Genomic DNA, 13,653 nt, shown 5'->3' with positions numbered 1-13,653 from the left:
GAGAAGAAGAACTCACCAAAGTCACAGAGCAGCCAGAGGTGGTACTGGGGCTTGAACCCAGACAGACACCAGAGACGCCTGGTCATTCCCAACCACCACCCCATACCTCCCTCAACCTTCTCCCCCAAGCTTCAGGGAAGCAGGAGCAGCCAACCACCAATGGGCAGGAAGCTGAGGGTGAGACACAGGGAGGTATCAACCCCCGAGACCTCTCCATTCTTTCATTTTTAACCCACATCCACAGACATCCTCCAAAGCTGTAAGAATTTGTTTTCTGCTTTCCATTGCACAACCTGAGCATTTGCTATGGGTCTCCTAAGCCAGGCATGGCAGGGGACACAGTCAGTTTGGAACTGACTTCTCTACAGTCACAAACCTTCCGTTTCATTAATGCCATCAACTAAGACGCAGACACAAGACAAGCATAGAGAACACTCCCTAAGAGCCACTAGGTGCAGCCAAGGAGCCAAGTTCTCCTTTGAGAGGCTCTGGGCTCCCAGGCATCTCACAGGCCTGGTCAATTCCAACCACAGCCCTGCTGTCCTGCTTGGAGCTGACCATGCGTGCCAGCACCACACCGCAGAAGTCCCTGCCAAGTCTCCATCTCCACCAGCTGTGGGACGTCGAGATGTTGCTTAAGCTCTGAGGTTCAGCCTCCTTGGGCCAAACACTATTCTAAGTGCTGGCAGAAAAGCAGGAAACAAAACCAAGTCCCTACTCTTGTTGAACGCACATTCAAAATGGGGCAAGAGGCAATAAATTGGTAAATATATACAGGCATACCTCATTTTATTGTGCTTCACAGATACTGCGGTTTTGTTTTTTTGTGTTTTTTGTATTTTTACAAATTGAGGGTGTGTGGCAACCCTGCAGCAAGCAAGTCTATCAATGTCATTTTTCCAGCAACATGTGCTTATTTCATATCTCTGCGTCACACTTAAATTAAGGTATATACTTTTTTTTTACATAATGCTGTTGCACACTCAATAGACTAAAGTATAGTATGAATATAACTATTATATGCCCTGGGAAACCAAAAAATTTGTGAGACTCACTGTATTGGGATCTTCGCTTTATTGTGGTGGTCTGGGACTGAACCTGCAATATCTCCAAGGTACGCCTGTAATAATGACTTGTTCTATTGGTAAAAGTAAAGGAGGATGGGGAGAGAGAGAATACTGAGAGGGGGGGCACTGCTGTAAGGACATGGGGGGAAACCTAGCTGATAAAGCACTACTTGAGCAGAGTCTTGGCAGAGGCCAGGTCCTCTTGTGGAAGAGTGTTTCAGGCACTGGGATCAGCAAGTACAAAGGCCCTGAGGTGAAAGTCTGTTTGGGGAACAGCAAGGAGGCTGGCTTCCCTGGAGCTGAGTGAGCAGGTTAAACTGTCAGGAATTGAGGTCTGTAGATGAGCAGAAGGATTTCGGCTTCTACTCTTTTATTTATCAAATGAATTGCTTGGGTACCTTGAGGACCTACATGCTTACATTGGCAGAAAATCTATTATTCCACCTTTGAGACCTCTTTCCACCCCCAATTATTCATCAACACCTGAGGACTTATTTCATTCCAAGGGGTTAGTCCTGTTTCCACAGAGTTGGGTCAGTCCATTTCCATGGTTGCTTTCGTTGTTCCCAATTGGGATCATCATTGGATGGTTGTCCTGAGCTGCCTGGTGCACGTTTCCCCACTGTTGGGGCTGTCCTCCAGCTGGTCAGATCCCTGCTGAGCCACAGTGGGACCCCAAGCTTGAGCTAAAAGATCACAGCTCCCATATATCACAACAGAAGCTCAACCACTGTTAGTAAAACTTGACCACCTTGCCAAGGGGCTGGCTTGGAGCAGCCTCACACCATGGCCACCCACTGAACTAGACCCTGCCCCACCCAACATTAACCTCTAGACACTGGCCTCAACTCAGCAGAACTTCCATCCATTGGAGAGGTGAGTCGCATACATATTGAGCGCAGATGCACAAAGCTGTTGACCAAGCTGCAGCTCATCTTAAGGTGACCTCACCTCTTGACGCAGAGGAGGAGGCTGGCCTGCTATTTACCTTCCCCCTCACCAGGTACCACAGGCTTATTCTTCTATGTGGAAGGAGGAATCTGGCTGATTTACCTGAGTAACCTCCACAGCACCCAGTTCAGGAAAACGCTGCTCAGAAGGCATTTGGGGAGCAAAATCTGACATATTTTAAATCACTCAATCAATCTTTCATTTGCTATGAGGTGTTTTAAAATGGGCTACCGGTGAGAAAATGATTTTCCTGTTCTTCAAGCAGCTGGTATTTGTGGACTGGCATACAATGGCATTTTCAAATTTTATTTAAACTACTCTGCTAGACCAGATGCTCTTCTGCTCCCCTTCAGGACTGGCACTTCTGTGAACCAGCCAGGAGATGCTTTGAACGTGGGTCGGGGGCAAGGAGGGGGGGAAGGAGAACAAAGGGGGGCAACGTGGCCTTTGCATTTTGCGAGGGAAAAGCTGTGAAGGGGGAAGGGTGGGGGCAGAAAGGGCCACGCAGGGGAGTAGAACTGTCTCACCGAAAATGGCTCCTTCCAAGAAAAAGAGGACAAATCATCTGAGATGCAGGGACCAGTTGAGAGAAGAGTGGTGTGCCAGTTTGGATTTATTATGTCCCCCAAATGCCATTATCTTTGATGCAATCTTGTGAAGGCAGACATATTAGTGTTGATTAGATTGTAGTTCTTTGAGTGTTTCCATGGAGATGCCACCTGCCCAACTGTAGGTGATAACTCTGATTATATAATTTCCATGGAGGTGTGGCCCCACCCATTCAGCATGGGGCTGATTAGTTTACTAGAGCCCTATTAAGTGCTCAGACAGAAGGAGCAAGCTTGCTACAGCCAAGAAGGACACTTTGAAAAACGCACAGGAGCTAAGAGAGGAGCTGCAGCTTACAGAGACATTCTGGAGACGGCTGTTGAAAGCAGACTTTTGCTCCTGAGAAGCTAAGAGAGGACAAACACCCCAAAAGCAACTGAGAGTGACATTCTGAAGAAGAGCTGCAGCCTAGAAAGGAACGTCCTGGGAGAAAGCCATTTTGAAACCAGAACTCTGGAGCAGATGCCGGCCACTTGCCTTCCCAGCCAACAGGGGTTTTCCAGATGCCATTGGCCATCCTCCAGTGAAGTTACCTGATCACTGATGACTTACCTTGGACACTTTATGGTCTTAAGACTGTAACTTTGTAACCCAAATAAACCCTCTTTATAAAAGCCGATCCATTTCTGGTGTTTTGTGTAAAAGGTAGCATTAGAAAACCGGAACATGGGAAAAGCCATCAACCTCTTTTGGGGTTTTGGTTGTTATTTCGCATCCTGAATTCAATTGGCTGGGAGGTTTAGTTAGCTGCTGTGTTTCCACCTCCCAGGAGTTACAGCAAACAGCCTCCAAGTAACAAACAGAGGCTCACAGAGGAGAAATAGTCACTTTCATGTCCCACCTGAAACTGAGATCATTTCCTTTCAGAGCACTGAAAACCTGGATTCATCCAATATGTGATTTTCCCTTTAAGCTGTCTCCTGGTGCTCCATTAATCAGCAACTTTCCTATTTAAACCTGACTCCCTCTTCATCCTCCTGCTTCTGACGGTTCAGTGAGGTCAGAATTCTGAATTGGGTGCCTCCTGGTTATTTCCATGACAACCAGCTGTAATCACCCATGGAAAAGTTTGTAGCTTCACTATAGGCTCCTGGATGATGAGAGAGACAAGCTCTTATTCAAATACAAATATACTCAACAATAGCTCCACAAATTACTCTGTGAAATAAATTGATTTTGCACAACTGCCTCTCTAGTTGGGTTGTCACAATTGCCTTTCCCAACTGTCTCCCCTGTTCATATTTCCATAAGCCATTTAAAGGAGTATTTTCTATTTCTGTTAAATATTAACTCTGCTTCTGGTAAAGAAATCACGATTATGATAAGCTAATCTTCTTGACATTCTACTTAATTTAAAATTAATCTTCTTTCTCAGTTCCTATCTTTTAACTCTCCTCCCCCAAGCAAAATATACTTACTAAACACAAACACATACACACACACACACACACACAAACACACGCGGCTCAAAGAATGCCCCAGATAGGCTATAGTTGAACCCTTAGCCCGGTCTTTGACCACATTGAATCTTTGGTTCCTAGGTCAGTAAGAAGCAGAGCCCACACTAAGGCCCATAAATGTGATTTCACCATAACTTCCAAAGTTGTAGCTGGCCTGGACTCTGAGGATGATTCTTGTCCTCTCAGAGGATTGCAGGAACATTTCCCCTTTGCCCTTTTCTGAAGTCTGATGGTGAAGACAAAGACCACATGGCATTTGTAATAGACTTTGTAACTTGAAAGAATGATGCTCACTGGACTCATCTTTCTTACTCTCAGCAATCAAGTTGTTGACTCATGCCAATTAAAGTGAGGCTTTCTGGGAGGTGGACACCTGCTGGGATAAGAAAACCGATGTGGTCAGCCATTCCATCATGACATGCAGATTACCTCCCTCTGCTGAGTCATTGTGCAGAAGTGGGTGTCTTTGGTTGGCACTTATGGTACCATTTCAGATCATCAGCTTCATCCTGTCCCTGGAGAATGGAAAACCCAGTTCCCAGGTGGCAATGCTTAGCCACTCCATACCCTCTACCCTCCTTGTCGTCCTCAGCTTTCTTCAACCCCCTCCTCTCTCTCTACAATATTTCTGACTAGCTATACATGAATGACCAGAAGACAGTTTTAGGGGTAGGATGATTGCTAAGTTAGTTGAGAAATGTAGCATCCATTCAGGAAGAAGACGTCACTATGTGGCTAAGGTCACCTTTGTCCACTCTTGACACATAGGGACTCATGATCAGACTTTAACGAGCAGAGTTTCCAAATGCAGAATAAGTGGCCTCTACTTAGTCTTGTCAGAAGTGCTTGCTAGTTCCTGAAATGATGTGATGTGCTGCCTTTGTATGCGTTTGTCTAGAGCCAACTTATCCATGAGGCAAATATGCACAGGCCCAGTTCATGGCATTTTTAGGAGCCAGGAAAATGTTTTACTTTCTTTGAAAGTCAGAAGAAAAACTGAATATAATTGAGCTGGGATTATATTAGTCTTTAAACCATTATCATAAAATACCATTTTTAATACTTTTTTTACTGGAAGAAAGGGCAAGCAAAGGCAAAAGTGGCTAGGACCTACAGAAGTCACAATGCAGCCCTGACCCTGTTACTGCTAGTTATAAACCCCTTTGAACAGCAAATACACACACACATGATGGCCAAAATCAGTGGTGGCCCAGCACACAACAGTAGTTTGTGGAACCTGTGGTCAGGGCGGAGGGTGAAGCTGTTTGTCTTTTTAAGCAGTGTGTGTGTGTGTGTGTGTGTGTGTGTGTGTGTGTGTGTGTGTGTGTGTGTGTGTGTGTATGAGAGAGAGAGAGAGAGAGAGAGAGAGAATTTGCTGACGGTCTTCTACAAATTCACATTTCCACATCCCCATATCCTTGCCCTTGGTCAAGTAATTTTCTTTTCAAATCTTTCTGAAAATCTTAAGAATTGTTCTTTTTCCTTGAGACACTCAGGAAACTAACGTGGTAATTTCTCATTATGAAACAGTTCACAACCCCGGCTCCTTCCAAAGGCTGGAGGGATACTTTTTGAAAGCTGGCTATTTTAGCTAAGCACGTTAATCATGCTGATTCTGCTGTCAACTGAGGTTACACCATCTGATCTTCCGTTTCCCTTGTCATAATCATTTATGCTCTACCCCTTGATGTGACACATAAGTTCTTTTTATTATATTATATCTTAAATACACCAGAACACACTAAAAACTCTTCCCTATCCAGTAAAATACAAAGTGGGTCCATCTTGATCGTCTCTTAAAAGCATCTAGTTACTGCAGAGCCCAAAGGCCCTACTTAAGCTACTTTTACTTGCAGGGCAATGAGGAGGCATGAAGTCTCCAGAAGCTATAATGAAGCTGCAAGAATGTAAAAGTTTTCAGGTTGGTTCTGCAGGGGAAAGATTCTGGGAGATTGGGTCCATTTGATATATGGTAAAAAGGAAACCAACCTTCACTGAATACTTCGGTGCTCCAGGTACTATGTTGAGTTCTTTAACACATGACCTTATCTAAGGCTTACAACAAATCTGTTACCGGGTATTTTACAGGGGAGGAAACCATCTTTCCAGACACTTAAGTGACTTGACCTACATTTCACAAGTTAGTAATTGGTGGAAATAGAATTTAAACCCAGGTTTTAGAATTTAAACCCAGGGCCCATGATCCTCCCTGCCGCCACACACAAAGTCAGCAAACTGTCTGAAAAACTGCTCAATGCTGCTGCTACAGGATGAAAGCATCATAGACAATATGTAAACACATGGGCACAGATGTGTTCCTATAAAACTTTATTTACAAAAATAAGCAACCCTTGGATTTAGCCCATAGTTTGCTGACCTCCGCTTTATCCCACAGGTCTTAAACCTTGGTTGCCATTGGAGTTACTAGGAAGTGTCATAAAATCTTGACCCCAGGTCTTCTCATTCCATATCAATTAAATTAGAATAATTTTTAAAAGATTCCAAGGTGGTTCCTATAATCAGCAAAGACTGAGAGCCTCTGCTCTACAGCTTGTTCATGAATAAAGGCAGCTGGTTCATAGACAAGAAAAAATAAACAATGACATTTACAGAGAATCCTCCTTTTCATCTATGCAAATCCCACTCTTCCTTCAGGATCCAACCAAAATCCTACTCCCTCATTTATGCCCTAATCATCTTGATCAGCAAATCCAAGCTTTTGCTTAATTCCTATAAGATTGTGTTGCTGAATTAGCCCTATTGCAACAAATTTTGTATCGTCATTCCAATGGTTATTCGCATTGTCTATTATTACCTAAATGTTCAAATGGTTAAACTTGTCCTCTCAAACAGCCTGTGAACTCTGGATTTATGGCTTTCCTCAACATTTAGCACACGACTAGCTCCACAATAGGTTATAGTAGATGCAAGGTGGTTTCTTGAGTGGGACAGAAACGAAAATGTTGGGGCTTTGAAAATGAATTTGAAAGTAGTTTAATAGAATTCAGCAATTTTCCTTAACTTCCCCCAATCTGTTCTTTCTACAATCTTTCCTATATTAGTTAATATCAAGTCCATTCTTAAAGAACTTAGAATTAAGCTTGACCCTTCTCTTTTCCTTTATACCCACATTGAATCAGCATTTCCTGGCAGCTATACCTTCAAAATATACAAAAATCTGATCATTGCTCACCACCTGCCCTGCTACAATCCTGATCCAAGCCACCATCTCTCATTGGATTACAGCCAAATCCTCTTAATTGTTCTCCTGCTTCTCACTTGCCTCTCTGATCAGCCTCTTCTCAACACAGCATCCAGACGATTATGTTTTAACACAAGTTTATCTCTGCTCAAACCACTCAATAACTTTTCATGTTACTCAGAGTAAAAACCAAAGTCCCAACAAGGCCCCCTCTTACCTCTCTGCCCTCATCTCCTACTTCTCTCCCCATTGCTCACTCAGTTTCAGCTCCTTTGCTTCCTTGCTAACCCTTGAACATGCCCGGTGTGTTCCCACCTCAGGGACTTTGCACATACCTGCTCACTCATCTCCTTGACAACTGTATGGTCATCTTTCTCACCTCCCTCACCTACTTCAAGTCTTTGCTCTAAAGTCACTCAGGGAAGTCTTCTTGACAACTCTATCATTAAATTCCAGTTTCCCCCTATATACTCTATGTCCCTCTCTTGTTTTGTATGTCTCCATAACACTTCTTGTCTTCTGACTTTCTATATAAGTACTTATTTATTTTGCTCATTGACTATCTCCTGTAACTAGAATGCAAGCTCCATGAAGGCAGGATCCTTGCCAGTTTTGTTTGCCTGCATCTTTAGTGTGTAGAACAATGCCAAGCACATATAAGGTGCTTAACAGTATTTGCTACGGTGTGAAGGTCAGGGCATCCGCCTGATAAGGCAGTTTCCTGAGAATACACACCCTGGTGTAATGGGCATCTGTGGTTTTGGTCCATCTAGCACTGATTCATCTTTCTTGTGCTGGTAATAGGAGTCTACTTCTATCCTGTAGTATACTCATACCATGTTCCATGTTATTTGGAATTTCCTCCCCCAAAGCAGCTCCAGCATGGGAGTATGATTCTGGCCTTGGGTGCTCCATCTCCTTGGCTATCGTTATAGCATGTTCAGCCCAGGCTAATTCAAATATTGCCTGGGTCCTTTCTGCTGAGAGATTGAGGAAGCTTCTCTTTCGCTAAGGATGTTAAGTTGGTAGAATCAGGGTCTGGGGGAATTTCTTGACATGTAGCAAGAACCTGTTCAAATGATGAAAAGTGAAAGGGACCCTGACATTTTTTGAAACCGGGACTCATATTTCAAAAACTAAATCTACCCAGTGTTTCAGCTGTTTGACTACCTAAACTTCTGTTATTATATAAGCTTTAGTTTTGTCGTTTGAAACTGAAAGAGTCCTGAAAAAAATAAAGCTTGCATGAAAAGACTCAATACTTGATCAATTTAGGAAGATTTGGGTACCTGAAGTCTGGCCATTATTATTTCCAAGAAATGAGTGGTCAAGTGACAAAAAACTCTTGAACCCTCATCTTCTCTGGCTGAAGGAGGTGATCTTCCTCAAAAATGACCAAGCAAAATATTTTGCTCTTAGTTCATTCTGTTATACCTTCAGTTTTTTTTTTTTTTTAACCTTTACAAAGACTGCTTCTTTTGAGAAAACTGAGGCAATTCAATGAATACTGAATTCTTATGTGATTTACGAACAGAAGATATATAGGTGTTCTAGTTTGCTAATGCTGCCAGAATGCAAAATACCAGAAATGGATTGGCTTTCATAAAGGAGGTTTATTTGGTTACACCGTGGCACTGCTGTTGTCCATTTCATTTATCTATGTACTATAACATGCAATACTTGTTAGATACCATTATCACTTTAAACAGTTATATTTTAAATTAATGAATTATCTGATGGCTCTTTCTCTGTTTATGTAGATCCAAGTTTCTGACCTATATCATTTTCCTTCTGCCTGAAAAACTTATTTGAACATTTCTTACTGAACACGTCTGCTGGTGATGAATTCCCTCAGTTTCTGTGGTCTGCAAAAATCTTCCTTCTTCACTTTTGAAGGGTAATTTCACAGGATACAGAATTCTAGGTTGGCAGGCTTTCATCTTTCACACTTCAATGCTTTCACTCTAGTCTTCTTGCTTGCCTGGTTTATGACAAGAAGCCTCATGGAATTCTTATCCTTGTTTCTTAATAGAAAAAGGTTTTCTCTGTGTCTGGTTTTCTTCAGTTTGAATATGGTATGCCTAGGTGTGTGGGTTTTTTTGTTTTTGTATTTGTGTCTTTAGTTTTTATTCTGCTTCGTTTCTCTGAGCTTCCACACTCTGTAGTTTAAAATCTATCATTAATTTTGGTAAGTTCTCAGTCATTATTACTTCAAATATTTTGTTCCTTTCTCTCTTTCTTCTCTTTCTGGTATTCCAAAGTTGTATGTTGTATCTTTTGATATTGTCCCATAGTTCTTGGATATTCTGTTCTGTTTTTGTTTGTTTGTTTGTTTTCTCTTCATTTTTTTCTCTTTGCATTTCAGTTTGGTAAGTTTCTGCCACTCCATCTTAAAGCGCACTGATTCTTTCCTTGGCCATGTCAAGTCCATTGATGGGCCCCTCAAAAGCATTCTTCATTTCTGTTACAGTGATTTTGATTTCCAGCATTTCCTTTTGATTCTTAGAATTTCCATCTCTCTGCTTACATTGCCCATCTGTTCTAGCATGTTATCTACTTTTTCCATTGGAACTCCACATAGTAACCATAGTTATTTTAAAGTCCCTGTCTGAAATATTGTATGTACTCACTGACATGAAATAATGTGGATAAGCAATTTGTAGAGTTGGAAACTAAAATACAGGTTACCAGGGGTCAGAGTGGGGATAGAGAATGAGGAGCTAATGCTTAATTGGTACAAAGTTTCTGTTAGGGTGATGAAAAATTTAGGTAATGGCTAGTGATAATGGTAGTTCAACATTGTGAATGTAATTAACAGCACTGAATTATGTATTTGAATATGGTTAAAAGGGGAATTTTAGGTTTTATATATGTTACTAGAATTAAATCATTTAAAAAAAAAAATAACGCCATAGGACTGTACAACACAAACAGTGATCCCTGATGTAAACTATGAACTGTAGTTAATACAATTATAATAATATTCTTCCATCAATTGCAACAAATGTACCACACTAAGGCAAAGTGTTAATAATGGGGGCAGGGAGATAAGGGAACTCTGCATTTTCTGCATGACTTTTCTGTAAACCTGCAACTTCTCTAATAAAATAATTATATAAAAAAAATTCCCTGTCTGATAATTCCAACATCTGTGTCATAGCTGACTCTATTTCTGATGACCACTTTGTCTCTTCAGACTGTGTTTTTTCTTGCTTTTGGCATGCCTTTAACTTTTTGTTGAAAGCTAAACATGATGTGCTGGGAACAGGAACGGAGGTCAATAGGCCTTTAGTGTGATGATTTATATTATTCTGGCTAGGAGTTGAGGTGTGTTTAATGTTGGCTCTATTACAGATGGCAGAGCCTTCACATTTATTGTCCTTGTTTTGTATCCCCTCTTGACTTTGGGCTTCCCTAGGTCCTCTTCCTTAAGTACAGCCTGCCATGCCTTGCAGCCCTTTCAACTGTGATTTGCTGCTTTCTCACTGGAGCCTGTTGGTGTGGTGGTACAGCACGGGAGAGGAGCTGTTCCACAACCTTTGAATTAAATCTAGTCTCTAAGGAGGCCAGTGCCTCGGGGCTGTGACCATCACAAGTGTTGCCCCTGCCTCATAAACAGTTCCTTAGCTGCATTCCTAATCTGTTTCCTCAAAGCCCTTATGTCCATGAACTATAGTACTGTTTTCCCCCTTAGACAGGACAAGAAAGCTAGACAGTGCCAGAGTGGGAGGAATTCTCTCTTCTGACTAGGATAACACTTGGATGAAGCCTTTCCCCCTGGAGAATTCTGTGGAGAAGGCTCCAGTGTATTTCAAAATGATTACTCTTACTCTTCCCCAGCCGTATCCACAAGGGGGTCCTTCTTGTATCTGGGTGGGGTTGGGGTCTCCTGGAAAAAAGTCTGCAGAAGTCAGGGGGCCTCCTTAGATTGTGATCTCCAGGAGTTTCTCACTCTCAAGCTAGTCCACACTGGCTTCCAGCAATTCATCAAAATTAGCATTTAATTGTTCCTGCCAGTTTATGGGTCCAGCAGCATCAGCTCAAGGTAAGCAGATCCCAGCTGTGTCTCTATGGCTATTTCTCTCTCTCCAGATTTCAGGGTTGGTTGATCGCCCTACAACCTCCGTTCTTAGATGGGTCCAAAAGAGTAGCTGATTTTCAGTTTGTTCAGCTTTTTTCTTGTTATAAGGAAGGGGGTGACAACTTCCAAATTCTTTATGATTTGGAGTGGACCATACTTGTGTTTTTACTGGACCAAGGTGGTGGATTCTTTTGCCCAATGCATTCAAATGACCAATTCATGAGACACCAGGGTTTCAAAGAGAGAAAGAGTTTTATTGCTAGGCACAAAGCAGGAGAATAGATGGCCTATTGATACAAAATCTGTCTCCCTGATCTGCAATGATTCTGATAGTTTTACAGTATCAAAAGATGGGCAGGTTTTAGGATAATGAGTCCAATGGCCCCAGGTGATATAATTAGAGGTGATCTAATTGTTAAGCATGCACAAATTGATTACATACTTAGTCACAGAATGTATGTAAGAAAATGATGACCTTAATATGATGATGAGCATGATTTTTAGTAATATAGTGAGGTACAGGTGACCTGTAGGTTTAAGTCTAAGCTACTGCGCCTGTCAGGTGGGCCCATCTAGGTTAGATCCACCTTTGGTTATCAAGATAACTTTGGACTTGGAGTGGGTTAGTTCAGAGCTGACCCAAGGCCCTTCAAATTATTTGTTTATTAAAACATTAGGGGCTGTCTTTAGTGATCACAAGACTTTAAATTTGAAAAACTGGATAAATGGGTACAAGTGAAGGTTAGTCACAAGGTTTTTACAATCACAAGGGCACAAGATAAAGGATATGATCATTATCAGAGATCAAGGCAGCTGGATTACAGTTTAGAGATTTCAGATATTTCCCTCTGTATACTCTAATATACACAGAAAGTAGAAAGGAATAGCGATATAATGATTCAGTAATCATAATCAGCGCTTAAATCCTAACTTCTCAGTTACAGTTTCTTAAACTCTCTGAATTTCACTTTCAACATTTTTAAAGTGGGAATAACAATACCTATCTTCTAAGGTGGTTGTGGGGAATAAAGGATATAACGCAAAGTGCCTGGCACATAGAATCCAGTTCCCAGTCTCATGAAACCGTGGACCGCAGGCAGACAGAGGTAGAAAGGCCCCCTACTAGTGACAAGGTGGAATAGATTCAGAATCAGAAGGTTAGTTGGGAAAAAACTCTTTAAAATCCTTCACTGGTGTGTTTCTACAGTTCTTTCACTCCCATTTTGCATATCTGGTCACTCCTGAGGAGACTGTTAATTAACAGAACATGCAAATTAAAGAGCAGTTCCAACACTAATTAAAATTTTCATATCAATAGTCAGTCCAGTTCTACACATGTGTAAATCAAGAAATCTGTGCCTGTGTAGTGCGCAGAACCCCACACCGGAAAATTGCAATTATTTTGCTATAGAAACAGAACTGAGTGCACGATCTAAAGCATTGTCCTAAGCAGGTCAACACCATGCCCTGTTATTTGAATGATAAATTGAGCTTCATCACAGCTGTCCTTTGGTTGGTAAATACTGGATGGGGTGCTGGCACAATAACCTCTTCCGCTCAGGCAGACAAGCCTGTAGGGCAGAGATGTCAGCCACAGAATTAGACCAGAGTTTTCATCACCTACACCCCCTGCCCTTTTAATCACATGAAACTAAATCTATACCTTTTCAAAACGTGGACAGACTGGATCGTACTGTGCTTTGTTGGTTGACAGTCAAGACTTGTTAAACATCTCCCCCAAGGGGAAAGCAATTGAGTGGTTCCTTATTCTCAGGGAAGGGAGATGTGTCAGCAGAGCGACTGCTGCTTCCCTCCAGGGCCAAGGAAATTCTATGCAGCAGCTTAATGCATCTTCTCAAATGTGCTTTGCACAGCATCAACTGAGAACATGCACTTGAACTTCCAGGTACAATTATGGCTCTTTGTCCTTTTATCATAGAGTAGACCCTGGAAAGTCAGAAAAGATATGGCCAGACACTTTCAAAAATCCCCATATTTTCCCTTATTGCAAGATTTGTATCGCCCTGACCCACATGCTTCCTAAACCCTCCCCTGAACCACATTTTAAAATTTCCATTCACGTTTTCTCTCTCACTTGTTTATCTAAACAGGACTTTTAAAATTAAAATTAAAAATGGAACAGACTTGTGGACTTTAAGTTCTTTTCTATTCCTCTTCTGTTTCTGATTTGGCAGAGTACTATTTTAATTATTTATACTAATTACAAATAGAGCGCTATCAACCACAGCATTATTACCGGAGCAAGAAAGTATGGGCAACAAA

Source organism: Choloepus didactylus, chromosome 5 (genome assembly GCF_015220235.1).
Source record: "Choloepus didactylus isolate mChoDid1 chromosome 5, mChoDid1.pri, whole genome shotgun sequence".
NCBI classification, from domain to species: domain Eukaryota; kingdom Metazoa; phylum Chordata; class Mammalia; order Pilosa; family Megalonychidae; genus Choloepus; species Choloepus didactylus.
Note: the sequence above shows the minus strand (reverse complement) of the source record.